We start from the raw sequence: 16163 nt of genomic DNA, 5'->3' as shown, positions 1-16163 counted from the left end.
TATCTTCACAGATGAGGTATTCGCTAAGTAAAGGATTCTTTGCAGTTTTTCCCGAATACCCCATCATGGATTTTTAGCTAACATCTCTACTGATAATAATACCAATTATGCTTTTTCCTGCAATAGCTCTAATGATAACTTTATTAGCGCTCATTTTAAAGCCCGTATAGAGGTAAACGATGTTAGAGAAACTTCCTTTTGGGACCCATTAATTTTGTGCAGCGAGAATGGTGCCTGCACAGATCTCACTCCCCTGATGTTCATGTCTGAATTCTCCATTATAGAATCTAATACTTCCTCTAAATTTATCGCAGGGACCAACTGGACAGGCATCCAAAAAGTCCATTGGCACCCTAATGACTGGCACTGTTCTAATGCCTCCCTTACTGCCTCTTCACCAGTGTGCGTTACGCCACCTTTCTTTTGGTATCAATGTCAAAATAATGGCTCTCATTGTAGCTCTGGTAATCTATCATCCTGTGTTATGGGAGACCTTGCGCACAACGACACCCTTGTGGTTGTTTGCCTCCCTACACAACTTCCGGTTCCGGTGACGGCCTCAACTCAAGACTTTGCGTTAGCAGTCCGAAACCAAAGAGACTTTGGAGTCACAGCAGTAGTCATTGCTGTCACAGCTGCTCTGGCAGCGGGAGTCGCCGCCGTGGGAATAGCAGTATCTCAAACCAACACATTGACCACGTTGGACAATATCACAAAGACTACTGCAGAAACACTGTGCACCGTTCAAGAAGTTGACGTACAGCTGATTACAGCTATCCAGCTCTTATCGCAACGCACGGACATGTTACAAGAACAAGTGGACATTATAACTGCTTTGATGGGTACCCCCTGTGGGCTTCTCACCACTGGTGTTTGTGTCACCCCATATATTGTTCAAAATATGTCAAATTTGCATAATTTGTCCAGGGAATTGGGTAATCTTCTTAATGGTTCATGGAATGTAAATGTTAGCATAGCCATGCAAAAACTGCAAAAAGGCCTTGTCCTTTTAGGGCAAGGCATTCCCCATAATAAGGAAGTTTGGACCCCCTTTGCCTCCTTTGCAAATTCGCTAGGTTCTTGGTGGCAACCAGTTAAACAGTGGGTCGCTATTGCCATGGTGATCTTTTTCCTGCTCCTCTTATTTGGCATCTTATTTAAAATCCTGCGCAGACTGCTACGTCAACAACTTGCACAACAACGTTTGCAAACAACGTTTGCAACGTTGTTGACAAACAACGCTTGTTTGGCAAGCGCTTTTGGCCATGGATAGACAATTCCCTATATCTGATAAGCGAACTCACATTTGGCTGAGTATGATGGACCAGTAGTCAATGACGGGTAAGTTCTGGGAGACGCTCAAACAACCTAAGACAGGGCGTAATTGCTTTATGATTACCTGCCGATGACGGGTAAGTTTGAGATCGCGCTCCTGGGCACCTAAGACAGGCACGGCTTCATTCACTTTTTTTATTATACAAAACAAGGGGAGATGTGGGAGTCAGGCAGGGGTGGCCACACTGCCTGACCCACATATCCTGGCCTTAGGCTTTCTTGCAGCTGTAGCAACTTTTGCGAAAACAAGTTTAGCTAGATGCCTGCTTAGAGAAAGTGGTTGCAGCGGGTTGACATTGTTCCCCTTAAGTAACTAAAGTCGTGAATCCTGTTTTTCACCTAAAGCTTGTATCTGTTCCCCTAAGGAAAGTTTGCTTAAGCATAGATTTGCAGATGCTGATTGGATGTCAAATTTAGATGACTAAAAAAGATGTTAGAGTAGCTGCCTGAGATATAAGGAGGGGGGAAGGAGAGAAGAGCAGGGGGCTTTTACGGGAGAGAGAACGCCTGAGAGCAATAAAGAAAAGCTGAAAAGCGCATAAACGTCATGGATTCTTGCTTGCTATACGGATCTCAGTCTCGTCGTGGACCCACTGATTTCTGACAGAAGGGGAGAGGGAGCGGGAAAGGAGAGGATTGTGGGTGGGAGGGAGGTTTTGGGGGGAGGAAGCCATTGTAATGCATAAGCTGTACTTTGGAAATTTATATTCATTAAATAAAAGTTAAAAACAAGTAAGTAGATTGGTATCTGATTAGTAGGACCTCACATGCCTGAAAAACTAAATAATAATTTTGAACATAGTGGGAATACAATTAGGGCATGGAGAAGAATGGGGTCATAGAAAACATGCTATATTTTCAATTGCAAAAAGTAGATTCACTTATCCATTCCATTCATTTGTTTAGTTATTCACTTAATAAATGATTATTTTCTGATGGACCTAGAATGTGCAGAGCACAGTTGTACAAAATAACCCCATCATAGGGGCTGCCAATCTTGCAAACTTTGGGCATCAGTAAGGTGACCAAAATACCTTCCCTCCCCCACTCCTATTGTCTACAAAATTACTTGAATATTTCAGACTGTAAGGTAACTGCAGGAGTAATCATCCCTTGATCAAATTCTAATACCTGTGTTAAGTGCATCACATGTGCATCTCAGAGTAAGAATCCTAAGATGGGCGGGGTATTGGTTCTCACCAGTCTTATTTTACAGCAGAACAAACTGATGCACAGAGATATTAAGCAATGTGTCTCCGATCTTGAATCTACTTCTAGCTAAAAAATTTTCATGCCTAGGCAGCATGGGATGAAGAGTCCTCTGGAACCTGAGGGCCAAAGAGGCAGCTGTGGGTCTTTGATAGCTAATTGCAGGATGAGGATAATTTTTATAGGGCAGGCAAAATGCAAGGTGGCCATGGACAGAATCATAGAACACTGGAGGGAAAGGACCACAGTGGCCTGAGAGCCATTCTCTGTTCATTGTCTGAGAAATCAGTTTATTTGCCCATTAGAGCAAGAGACCATAAATCACTTGGGATGTGATAGGACTGAAGGAGGGGCTGGGGTATGTGAGAAAAAAATAGGTGTGCCAGGCTCTCTGGGCACCAACTTCATGGTTCCTCTCCACTCTTCCACCCCAAGGTCTTGGCGTAAGTTGCTTAACTCTCTAAGTCTCAGTTTCTAAGCGGTGAAATGAGGAACAATGTCATGTTACTGGGTCACTGTAAGCATTCATAAAAACACAGGGCACATAGGAAAACCTTAGTGCAGTAATAGGCACAAAGAAAGCTCGAAGGAGACTATGGCATGCTCTCATCTTCCCAACTCTGGTGAGAACCAGTGTTGTTCAGTGTGCTCAAGAATGCACAGGGCCTGCCTGCCAGACAGTAGTTTGTGAAGGCAACATCACCACTTTAACAAGAAATGTGTCTTTGACATGAGGAATTCCCCTCTGAAGAATCCATTCTAAGATGCACACACTTATTAATTTTCTTGTCAATGGATGAAGCTATAAATCACCTGTTAATCTGGGGGCTTTTAGGTGTCTGTGAACCTTTAGAGACTTTCTTTTTCAAATACCCAGACAAGATTTAAATAACAGAAGCAGGGTATGAAAGTTGTACACTTAGGATAATCTGAACAACACTGAATGTGTAACTAAACCTGCTGACACACATGCTTATATGTGTAAGAAAAAGTGACAAAAAGGTATGAGTACATTAGCAGATTTTATGGCTGGGGACAATAATCATGAATTTTTAAATCATACTTTTTAGCTTTTGATAAATTACTTATAATGAACATCAGATGTTACAGGAATCAAATTGTTAGACACCAACTAAGTAGAAAGCTTTCACCACAAAGGAGAGGGCAGGAACACTGACTTGGTCTTTATCTGGAGGCCACCTGGGTACAGTGTTTGGGTCAGATAAAATATGGTGGAAGGGTCTGTGTCATTTTCAGAAATGGTTGCAGTTGATCCTGTACCAATTAATGCTTGAATGATAGCAGAAATTACAACAGCTGTCTGCAATCACAGTGAGGGAAGGGGTCATGGTCATTGGATTCCTGCACTAGGACACAAGGCTACACACCCTTTTATGGTCTTCCAGTTGCCTTGGGGGTGAACTTGGTTCATGCTCCTGCTAAGTATGCAGAGATTCCATTTTAGGATGACACCATCCCTTTCTGCTATTCCTGCTCATTACCATATCATTATTTTGGACTTAAAAGATCACTTTTTCTCTATTCCTCCCCATCCTAAAGATAAAGAGTGATTCACATTTCCAGTGCAACCGTTAAATAATTGTATCTCCTCACCCCAATATCAGTGGGAAGTTCTCCTCCATGGAATGAAAAATAGTCCTACTGTATGCCAGTATTATGTTGATAAGGCTATGCAACCTTTCTTTTGCAGATATCTCCCAGTTTTCACCATCTGTTATATGGATGATATATTGCTAGGACATCCAGGTAAGGATTATTTAGACAAAGCCTTTTGTGACCTTCAGGGCAAGCTGTCTAAACAGGGACTGTACATAACACCAGAAAAAGTACAAAGGAGCAACCTATAAAAGATTTGGGAACAATAATTACTAACAACCATAAGATCTATAAAACCATATTTGGAGTTAATTAAAACATTAAAATTAAATGAGCTACAAAAGGTCCTAGGGCATATTAATTGGTGTAGACCATATTCATCCATTACTACTGTTCAAATGAGTCTTTTGTTTCAATTATTGGAGGGAGAGTCCACCTTAATTTGAACGATTATTCCTGAGGCTCAGGATTCATTTCAATTGATAAATAAAATTTTGGGTAAAATGGAGCTACATTGATACAATCCAACAAGTGAAATACAATTACTTGTAGCCCCTACCAAAAAACACCTTTGGGAATAATAAGCCAAAATCCAGAAGCAGTCATAGAGTATATCCATCTCTCTCATGTACCTCCTAATTTCATCCCACCTTATTTTGCTATGATTATGATTCTTATTAAGGAAGGCAGAAAACAGTGTCAAGCTATTGCTGGGATAGAGTACAATACCCTACTACTACCTTTAAATAAACAAGAATTAGAAAATCTACATGAAAATGATCGCATATGGCAAGCTAATATACAACATTTTCTGGGAAAAAAATAGACTCCCACTACCCATATTGGAAGTGCTCACTCTCCTTACCTGCATGACACATGTTATGTCTCAAATACTGAGTAGACACAGATTCCCCAGGCCAATATCTTACATATACGTGGTACTTATAGAGGAACAGCCACAATGACCTGTTATAAATTAAATAAAATAATTTTTGCCTATAAGACTTGGCATAATATTCAGGGATCATCACAACTTACAAATGAGTTCCCAAGTGGTCAATGTCTTACTGACTATGCATGTGTCTAAAGTTTTACAATACTTAGAAACTTCTATATTAAACCAAAGAATACACCATTTGCAACTATTCTTACCTCTCTACAAAATGTAATTCAATCACATAATAAACCTTTTTAACATCTCCCATATCGGAGTCCACTCTGGATTTCCTGGACACAGCTGACTAAATAAGGCTACAGAAAAACTTACTGGGATAAATATCCAATATTTAGAACTAGAAAAACTCAACCATCAGTTGCTGCATCAACCTGCAACCATGCTGAAGTGACAGTTCCCATATCTCCCTAACCAGCAATCAAAATTTATTATCCTGTCTTGCAAACAATGCTCCCCATTCTTGCCATTAAGTCCACAAATGTCTATCTACCCTAGAGGATTAAAAGACAATGTTCTTTGACAAATGGATGTTACACATTTTCTGGAATTTGGAAAATTAATATATGCCATGTAACTATAGATACTTATTATAATGTTTTAATGGCCTCCACTATGGCAGTCAAAAAAGCCACACATATGTAACAAATAATTGTATTAAATGTTTCTTACTTTTAAGCATTCACTATAGCATGATGGAATAAATCAAAGTATAATCTGTCTACGATTAATCAGTACATGTCTGGATGACACAGTATTCAAAAATGCAAGGGATTGTAAATTTGACAAAACATATTAATGTATTGGCTAAAATGCATGTAGATGCTACTAATGTTCACACATCTGACTAATAATTTTACTACTGGCTTACATCAAATAAGTCTGGAAAATCTTACTTTGCGGGGTGCTACTATCATTATTCTAAGTATCTTTCTTAAAAGAATTTGGTGACTACTACTTAAAATAATTTGGTGTTCATAAATCCCAAATGTTTACTGTGTGTTATTTACAAAATAAAAAGAGTGGAGGAAATGTTGGGGAATAAGATAGCCACAGTGTTGACAAGTTTGAGGCTCCGTGTCTGCACATGGCTATAGACCCATGAAGAAATTATAAGGGCACTAAACACAGTGAACTCTGTACTAGTTCCACAGAATGCTGTGTGGAAAAATAGGAAGTTGGCTGTGGGAGAAGCACACAGCATCCTCCTCTTTTACTAATGTGGATGTTTCTATCTGTTTCCTCTCCCACAACTTAAGTTCTTACTGATGCATGTTGCAATTTTGTGGAAAACAAAGCCTCCCTGTAAAACCTCAGGTACTAGGCTTTATATAACTTGCTTAAAAAATAAAGTGTATGGCTTAATTCAAGAAGACAGTCCCAGAGTTGTCATCTGAGCCTTTGATCATTTCTCTACATTCTCAGAGACTCCTTGGTGTGCTGCTTGAGAAAACACGCAACAGGAGAGACTTGTGACCTGGGCACACTGGACCAGGCCCAGAGTGAAGAGGTCATTCCAGCAGGCCCACTCTAGGCTGTGTTAGAGTGCTGACCAAGTGTCTGAAAGGCTTGTAGTGAACTGGCACATTGCATGGAGAGGAAGAACCAGAGGGAAATAGACTTGTAGATGTACTGCACATTGAGGTATTTCCTTTTTTAAATTTATTTAATAAATATAAATTTCCAAAATACAACTTTTGGATTATAGAAGCTTTTTCCCCCATAATCTCTCTCCCACCCACAACCATCCCATCTCCCACTCCCTCTCCCATTCCATTCACATCAAGATTCATTTTCAATTCTCTTTATATACAGAAGATCAACTTAGTATATACTAAGTAAAGATTTCAGCAGTTTGCACACAGAAACATAAAGTGTAAAGTGCTGTTTGAGTACTAGTTATACCGTTGATTCACATAGTTCAACAAATTAAGGACAGAGATCCTACATGGGGAGTAAGTGCACAGTAACTCCTGTTGTTGACTTAAGAGTTGACAGTCTTGTTTATGGCGTCAGTAATCACCCTAGCCTCTTGTCATGGGTTGCCAAGGCTATGGATGCCTCTTGAGTTCGTCAACTTCAATTTTATTTAGACAAGGCCATAGTCAAAGTGGAAGTTCTCTCATCCCTTCAGAGAAAGTTACCTCCTTCTTTAATGGCCTGTTTTCTCTGCTGGGATTTCAACATTGGTATGGGCATTGTCAGCTTAAATATAAGGGATGTGTTTGAAAGGAGAGGGCCTTCACCCTCATTGATGGGTGTTGACTGGTCTCTGCTGGTGACATGGGTGCTCCCCTTTCCACTGGTGTCTATGTCTTTGACCAGGCCTGGAGGCCAGGAGTTGTCTGTGGTATTAAGTACTTTAGATAAAGTATCAAAGGCCCATGTAATCTCACTTGCAGACTGGTCCTCTAGTTGGTTTTCTGATGTGTCAACATTGTTCAAGGATTCACTTGACAAGGGAGGTCACTATGTTTGCTAGTGTGCCCAGAGCTCCCTGGCTTGTTTCTGCTGTGGAGCCATGGCTAAGAGAACTGTGCCATCCTGATGTATGAAAGGCTGCTAGATATTCAGAAGCATCCCTTGCTCCATCTTTGTCTGCCACAAATATTTTGTGACTATTGGAGGACTTCTCAGGTCCTTCTGGATATAGATTTTCTCAGGTGAAGCAGCACATTTGGTTCTCCCACTGCATATCAATGAGCTTCTGTTCACAATGCACAGATTCCATTTTCACACCCATATCCAAATTTTTTTTCAGCCAGCAAAACAGACAGTGATTGCAGTGACGTTTGTTGGTGACAAAGTCTTGGTTGCTCTGGCAAATTTTTCTGCATGGTCCTTTTAAAGAAACCTTTGCAACCTTCACAACTGTCAGCCACATAGTGATGGCCAGAGGCTTTGTCACCACAGACCACACAATACTCCACCACCTGGAGCTGCTGTAGGTCCATCTTGCCCAGCAATTGCTCCATAGCAGCAGAAGCCGTGGCCATCTGGATCCTGCCAAAAACAAGGTTGTCTCAGGTATTGAAGATGAGCTGCTTCATGCTGGATGTCTCCAGGAAAGCCAGGATCACCGTCCCAGTTCCTGCTCCATCTGGACCAGTGAGGATGAGCTGCTCTTTGGGGGATCCAGAGGCATCCACTGCTGTGACTATCTGTGTCATCTGTCCTGTCAGCTGGTCAGTCACACTCTGAATGTGCTGAGGAGAGGCTACCAGCAGAGTTGGTGTAATGATCTAGATGCACAGGGAGGGGCCGGCCATCACTTGGAGATTCTGGCAGAGAAGTCTGAGTAGGTGGTAATTCAACCACTTGTGGGTCCCCACTCTGTGATGAACCAGTACCTCCATATTTGTAGCCAAGATAAAGCAAGATCATTACAGAACCTCAGGATTTGGCACCAGTGTGGCCTGGAAGCAGGTCCCATGTAGGCAGCAGGCATCCCTTGGCAGAGAGGACCCAGAGCAGCAAGACTGGGCTCTCTGAGTCGGATGGCAGAAGCCTGAGACTATGGGCTTGTGGGGCCACAGGAGAGAGGCAACACTGTAGTGGAGGGGGTGGGCCTGGGGAGTAGGCCTGGGGCACCACCTGGAGTAGACCCAGGGGTGCCACTGGGGTCACAGGGAAGGAGGGATCTGTTGTTGTTTTTGTAAGTGAAATGTCAGAGTTCCTGACCCTGGTGCAGCCACCTCTGCTGCCAGAGTGCTGGGAGGAGGAGGAGGACAAGTGTTCTCCCCAGCAGCAGCCTCCCCATGTATAGTTTTTCTATAATACATATATTCCATGAATTCTCTAAAGACTAATATCCCAGATTTCATTATGCAAATATACTATGACTTTTTTCAACAGTAGAACATTCTTTGTGTAGCATAGTTACCTAATTTCATGAATTAATGGTATTTATTGTTATTTAGCAATGAATTTCTATCTATTTAATGAGCAATGCTTACTTCAATTTCCCACATTACAGGCATGTCCTGGGAACAAACAAGGTCAACATTCCCGTTAACATTTCACTGATTTTTTTTTAGATTTATTTGTTTAGCTGGAGGTCAGAGCTACCACTCTCTACAATGTCCAAGGTGGGCCAGACCAAAACCAGGAGCTTCTTTCAGGTCTCCCATGTGGGTGTTGGCAACCCAAGCATCAGGCCATTATCTGCTGCTTTTCCCAGGCCATTAACAAGGATCTAGATCAGAAGTGAAGGCACCAGGACACAAACTGTCACTGTATGGGGTGCAGGCATTGCTGGTGTCAGCTTTACCCACTATGCCATAATGCAGGTTTCTATTTAACTGAATTGTTAGAGACAGTGGTCAGCTGTACCCAATCCCAACTGGATTCTCTTAGATTATACTTGAGTATTTTATTTTATCTATCAAATATTATTCAAAGAGGAAGAATTTTAAAGCTAAATCTTTATATGTTCTAGGTAAATATGTTTGAGTGGAAGGCAGTGTATAGGTGCAGTATTGTGTTGCTACAGGCACAGTCTGCTAGATAAAAACCAGGATACCCTAATATTGTGTGGAACATAGTTATATTAATATTCACATTGTTTAAGTGAAATTCAAATTCAGCTAAATGTTCCACCTTTCTAAGTCTGACTGCCTTACTCAAAAAATACATAGAAACTTCTCAACTGATAAAATGATGACAAACTGCTATTTATGTTGTATCACTGTGTTTTCCCCCTTGTTACCAAGTGTATGAGTTTAGTTGGATATCATAAATTTCCACTCCCAACAGCCATTTAACCAACTTCCCAATTAATTACACTAACTCTTTCCTAGTCCTATCTTTAGGCTTCACAAAATACTTCTTTTATAATTCTAAATTGACTTTTGCATTATTGTAGTCACATTCTACTGAAGAGAAGCTGGGACTATTAGTAATGCTCAAGCAATGATTCCTAATCAAAGCTCAGGAAGGCAGGATCAATGCTTCCATAACAATGACTACTACTTGACCTTTTCTCAAATAGCCACAGGTCAGTCACCATGACTCCCAAGAATAGAAGTCTTGTGTGATAAAAGATTAGAGGGCTTGTGCTATTTGAGCTAGTAATTTCATTTCTAGGAGATTATTCTAAGGAAACAAAAAAACACCAACATCTGCACAGGCTGTCCCTCAGAGTCTTACTTGTAATAGCAATAAGTCAACAAATAAATGGGACAAAAATGGAGGCCAACATTCAAATCTCCATCAGAATAGGATTAGGTTAATTCATGATGGTGCACTCAAGAAAATTATTCTCCTAACGGGATCTTACCCTACTGTTCACTCTCAACAAAATATGTGATCTCAAGAAAACATCAGAGACAAAAAAGATCACCATGCTTAAAATCCACCAGTAGATTCTCATTTTGTTTTTATTATTTATTCATTTGAAAATGATAAAATTACATTTCAATTAAAACTTAAAATATATACATAATATATTCCTTGATTATGTATTTCACAAAGATTGAGGGGTAGAACTCAAAGCTAAATTTATTTTGTTGGAAGAAAATTTGAAATCTGTGTATATAAGGGATCTGTAAAAACTAATAGAAAATGTGTATTATAAAAATCTATACATAGTGTCCATTTCACTTAGCAACAACAACAACAACATCAAAAATACTAAAAGGAATAAAATAGTAAGTTGTTCCTCAACAGTCAAGACAAGGGCTGATCATGTCATTGTCTCTCATAGTGTCCATTTCACTTCAATGGGTATCATTTTAGATGCTCGTTTAGTTGCCATCAATCAGGGAGAACATATGACATTTGTCCCTTTTGGACTGGCTTATTTCACTCAGCATGATGTTTTCCAGCTTCCTCCATTTTGTTGTAAATGCCCAGATTTCATTGTTTTTTACTGCTGTATAGTGTTCCATAGAGTACATATCCCATAGTTTGTTTATCCAGTCATCCATTGATGGACATTTAGGTTGATTCCATGTCTTAGCTATTGTGAATTTGGCTGCAACAAATATCGAGGTGCAAATGGCTCTTTTTTTCTCCCCTTTAACTCCATCTGCGTAAATTCCAAGGAGTGGGATGGCCGGGTCCTGTGGTGGTGCTATATTCAGGTTTCTGAGGACTCTCCAAACTGTCTTCCGTAGTGGCTTTCCCAGTTTGCATTCCCACCAACAGTGGATTAGTGTCCCTTTTTCCCCACATCCTTGCCAGCATCTGTTGTTGGTTGATTTCTGTATGTAAGCCAATCTAACCGGGGTGAGGTAAAACCTCATTGTGGTTTTGATCTGCATTTCCCTGATGGCTAGGGATCCTGAGCATTTTTTCATGTGTCTGTTGGCCATTTGGATTTCCTCTTTGGAAAGATGTCTGTTAAGGTCCTTGGCCCATTTTTTTAAAGTCCATGAGAGTCTCACAGGCATGGAAAGCCATGACACTAAATGAAAGATCCTGGTAAACAAGACCCCAGCAGAAGGAACAGGCCATCAAGGAGAGAGGCACCTTTCTCTGAAGGGAGGAAGGAACCTCCACTGTGACACGGCCTTGACTAAACAAGTTCAGAGTCGGTGAACTCAAGGGACTTCCATATCCTAGACAGCTCATAGCAAGAGTCTCAGGTGATTGGTGACGTCATAAATAAGAGTGCCAATTGTTAAATCAATAAAGGAAGTCACTGGTTGCATGCTCTCCACATAGGATGTCTGTCCTTAATGTGTTTTACTATGAAACTTAAAAACACTACTAGTCGAGCAATACCCTATACCTTGTGCGGTTGTGTGAATGCACCCTATTGAAATCCTTGCTTAGTATATACTAAGTTGATCTTCAGTATATGAAGGTAATTGAAAATGAAACTCGATAAAGGGTGGGATTGGAGAGGGAGAGGGGAGGGCCATGGGAGGGAGGGAGGTTGGGGGGGGAGCCACAACAATATGAAAGTTGCACTTTATAAATTCACATTTATGAAATAAAAAATAAATAAAAAATCTATACATAGATTCAATTATTTTTCAACAAAAGTAATCTCTTAATTCCATTTTACATGAAATTTTTAAAGTATCATTGTCTACATTGTTTTGCAAGATGTACACATTGTGGAATGGCCAAAAAAAGTTAATTAATACACATGTCACCTCACACATTTTTAAGAGGTAGTAGTCCTTAAATCTATTTTTCAACTATTTTGGAGAATACAATACATTATTATTAACCATAGCCACTGTGTTTAATATTTTCTTTATGCGCCAGCTAAATCATCTTCTATCTTTTGATTATATAACCACATTTTCCTTCCTCTAATTAAGATCTTTAACTTTATTGTTTGTCTTAAATGTTCTTGCCCTAGCTTCTTTAAAGTTACCCCATTATTATGCTTTAATATTAAATATTACCAATTAGTGATGTCTTTCAACCTATTTTCCCCTGTGCTAGGGCCTGTCACATTACAGCTTTTAATTTTTTCTCCAGAGCTCTTTAAAAACATAAACAATTTTTACACAAAGTTTTAGTTTGCACCTCCTTATTGAAATATGTTCTATGAATATAGTTTTGACATTCAGCTCACTCCAGAATGTGGAGTGAATTATAGAAAATTCAGATATATAAATCTCATTTTCAATACAAGTTAGCAATTAACAGGTAGCCCCGTAAAGTAAAAAACAAACCAAAGCAAAAAAAATCCAAAAAAGTAAAAATCAGAGCAATTACATTTGTTATGAAATAGTGATTTATAAGTTGACAATGCAGGGATAGTCAGTAGTACCTAATGAAATGTCTACCATCAAATTTCTGGGAAAGTTTATTGGCTCCTCTAAAAAAAGCAGGAGGGACATGGCTCAATACGGATGTGTTATATTTTGAGAGGCTACAGCCCTTTTGCCCACATGGAAAGGGTAGTTGAGGGGTTGTGATTACCTGGGAGCACAAGTGTGAAGAATGAGTCTCTAATGGTTGAAGCACTAATTCACCAATTAAAATAGATGGATTTCAGGAACAAAAATTGAGACACATATAGCAGACAGGCCTTTTTTTTTCTTTTTGATAGGCAGATTTAGTGAGAGAAACAGAGACAGAGAGAAAGGTCTTCCTTCCATTGGCTCACCCCCCAAATGGCTGCCACAGCCAGCACACTGTGGCAATCTGAAACCAGGAGCCAGGTGCCTCCACCTGGTCTCCCACGCATGCGCAGGGCCCAAGCACTTGGATCATCCTCCACTGCCCTCCCAGGCCACAGCAGAGAACTGAAACAACCGGGAAAGAATCCAGCACTCCAACCAGGACTAGAACTGGGGTGCCAGTGCCACAGGCAGAGGACTAGCCAAGTGAGCCACGACACCGGCCAGACAGGCCTTACATATATTGGGTTTGGAAACACATGAAGGAATAAATAAGATACAAATAAACCAGTGCTTAAAGATAATTTATAGCCCTTGATGATTATGTTAGAATAAAACAATGAAAGGCAATCATTATAGCTTCCTTGTCAAGAATCAAAAAGAAAAAACTGAAAGTATTGAATAAAGGTAAGAAATTATAAAAGGAGACATCTATGAAATGCCATTAAAATACCACACATAAATGAGGAGTGAATGATTTTTTTAAAGAAAAATGTAAATAAAGTTAACAAACCATTATGACAATTAGTAAAACAGAGAGAAAAGTAGCACAAATCACCAATTTCAGTAATTAGTACAGAATCATCCTTCTTTATAGGGCATAGCCTTCACCAAGATACTGGGGTTAATGTGTGAAATTCTTAAAAGAAAAAATTTGACTACCGAGATCAAAATTCACCATATTTTGAAAATCAAATTTCCAAAACACAAGTATAACATAAAATAGGGAAACTCCTATATAAATGCAGTAAGTTGAATCATTTCAAAAATACCAACCAACCAACCAAAAAACAATGCTCACACAATAAAAATTTCAGGTCCCTACTTACAAAATCCTCCAAACTTTTAAGTAAGATAAAACAGATCCACATTTTCCAGATCTAGCCACAGTAGAAATAAGCAGAGAACATTTTTAAATTTCCTTTGGAAAACCAGAATTTCATTGATGATGAAGCAAGTGGACCAGGACATGAAATAAAAAATTAAGTTTTTTTAAATAGCATCCATTCCATAAACTGAGCTAGAGGTATACTAAGCAAAGTAATAATGTAATAAATGAAACCACATAAGAAAGCATATCAATAGCAAGCAAGATATAATAAAAATTGAAACAGTGGCTAATGTTCTCAGTCATCTAGGAAGACAAAAAATTACAAGAATAAAAACCACATGATCATTTGGATTGCATGCTGTAAAACATTTAATAAGGCTCAGCATCTAGTAGAAAAAATAAAACTGCTAGCAGAACACTGAAAAATAAAAGCCAGTGACTGCATTACCCTGATCAAGACTGAAAGGAACTTACAACAAACAATGCAACTAATAATACAGGATCACGGTATTTTCCCTCTCCTGGAAGTAAACCTGGACAATGATACCTGCTCTATCTCTCTTCAACTTTCTAGTGCAGGAGCAGTAAGAAAAATAAGACAGTAAGAAGAAACTATAAGGTGCAAAGATCAACTTCTAAGTAATAAAATATGAATACATTCATTGGATGTTGTCTATATACAGAGATGAACCATGAAATCTAAAATCAAATACAAGGGATAAATAAAAGTACTAGAAAGAGCAATATATAAGTAATACATTAAATATATGAAATCCACTAGATTATTAAGTACAGCAAGAATAGAAAATAATATTAAAGGGCAATAGCCTAGAAGAAGTCTGCAAGAGAAATGGAAAAAAGGATGAAAATATTCAATATCTTTAAATATTCTTAAAATTAAATTAAAAATGAATTAAAAGAAAAACGAGCCACTTATATATCACGAAAAGGAAAGGCTCAGAAAATACACAGCCCCTAAATTTTAACTGACCTGAATGAAGTAGGCTGCTGTGACCCACAGGCAGGATCCTCTCAGGAACAGGGACCAGGGAGGCAGGAGGGCCCAGCAGGTGGCAGGACCCGGAGGTCAAAACCCCTCCTCTGTTGGCAGGTGATGTGAGGACTCAGTGTCAGAACTAACCTAGGACTGGCCCCTACTTTTCTACCCTGTGATCCCTGAAATGCACGTCTGTGCTGTGGAGGGTGCTGATTGGCTCCGTTCTTTATTACATAGTGCGTGCCCTTGGCTACCAAACTGTCCAATCAGGGGTGCTTGCGTAAACAATACTTAATCACGCGGGATCCTGACGTCACAGTAGCCTTCCAGTTTTTCAGTGGAGAGAGGTCCAGTGAGGAGTTTTCACAGATGAGAACCCGAGAAGGTAAGGAGCATCCGTTCTGTTTTCTGATCTTCCTTCACGCAGGACGCCTGGCAGAGGTGAGTGTGTGGGACAGGGAGTGCGGGGAGGGGAAGCAGGGTTGGCAGAAGTTGATGTTCTGCCTGGAAGGACTCCCAGGGCTCCCAGGGGTTGTCCCTGGGCCTCATGTCACTGCTAGCACCTCACTTCTTTCACCCCCCCCCACTGATCCACGGTGTAGGGCTGGACTGGTACTGGACTCCAGGCTTCCTGTCCCTTCCTCACAGAGACTTGTCAGTCTGGGAGCCATCTCTGGGCAGCCGTGTGGCAGCAGTCGCCCATCGTCCCTGATTGTGCGGTGGGGATGAGTGGTCATTTGGGAGAATCCATGCTGGGGGTGGGATGGTGCATGCACGTGGAGCTGTCCTCTATGGGGTCCTCAGTTCCTCTTTTCATCCCAGGGATGACCTTATTCGCTCTAGTTTTCTGTTTATGTCAGGCGCAAGGTCTCATTTCGCAAACTCTGACCTCTCAGCATAGCTCTCTTTAGGAGTCTGATATCAGTGTTTTAGACTAGGGAAGTTAAAATCAAAACTGTTTAATTTGGCTCAAGGCTTTTGGTGCAGGTTTTAGTGGGGCAGGAGGACACTGTGGTTTGATACTTGAATGTCGTTTTATCACGTACACATTCCCTTAACAGGCTATCATCTGTGTTTGAATTTTCAAAATAGAAACTTTGGTAACATTTATGAATGTTGTAAAAAAAGATGTCTGTT

The 16163-nt window shown here is 40.1% G+C and overlaps 1 pseudogene; it reads right to left on the bottom strand.

The window, feature by feature from the left end:
* Positions 1-1748: 1748 nt before the first annotated feature.
* On the bottom strand, positions 1749-15763 carry LOC133754002 (nuclear receptor subfamily 2 group C member 2-like; annotated as a pseudogene).
* Positions 15764-16163: the final 400 nt, after the last annotated feature.

The sequence above is a fragment of the Lepus europaeus genome, chromosome Y, assembly GCF_033115175.1.
Source record: "Lepus europaeus isolate LE1 chromosome Y, mLepTim1.pri, whole genome shotgun sequence".
NCBI lineage: Eukaryota > Metazoa > Chordata > Mammalia > Lagomorpha > Leporidae > Lepus > Lepus europaeus.
Note: the sequence above shows the minus strand (reverse complement) of the source record. Positions and strands in the feature narration are given on the sequence as shown.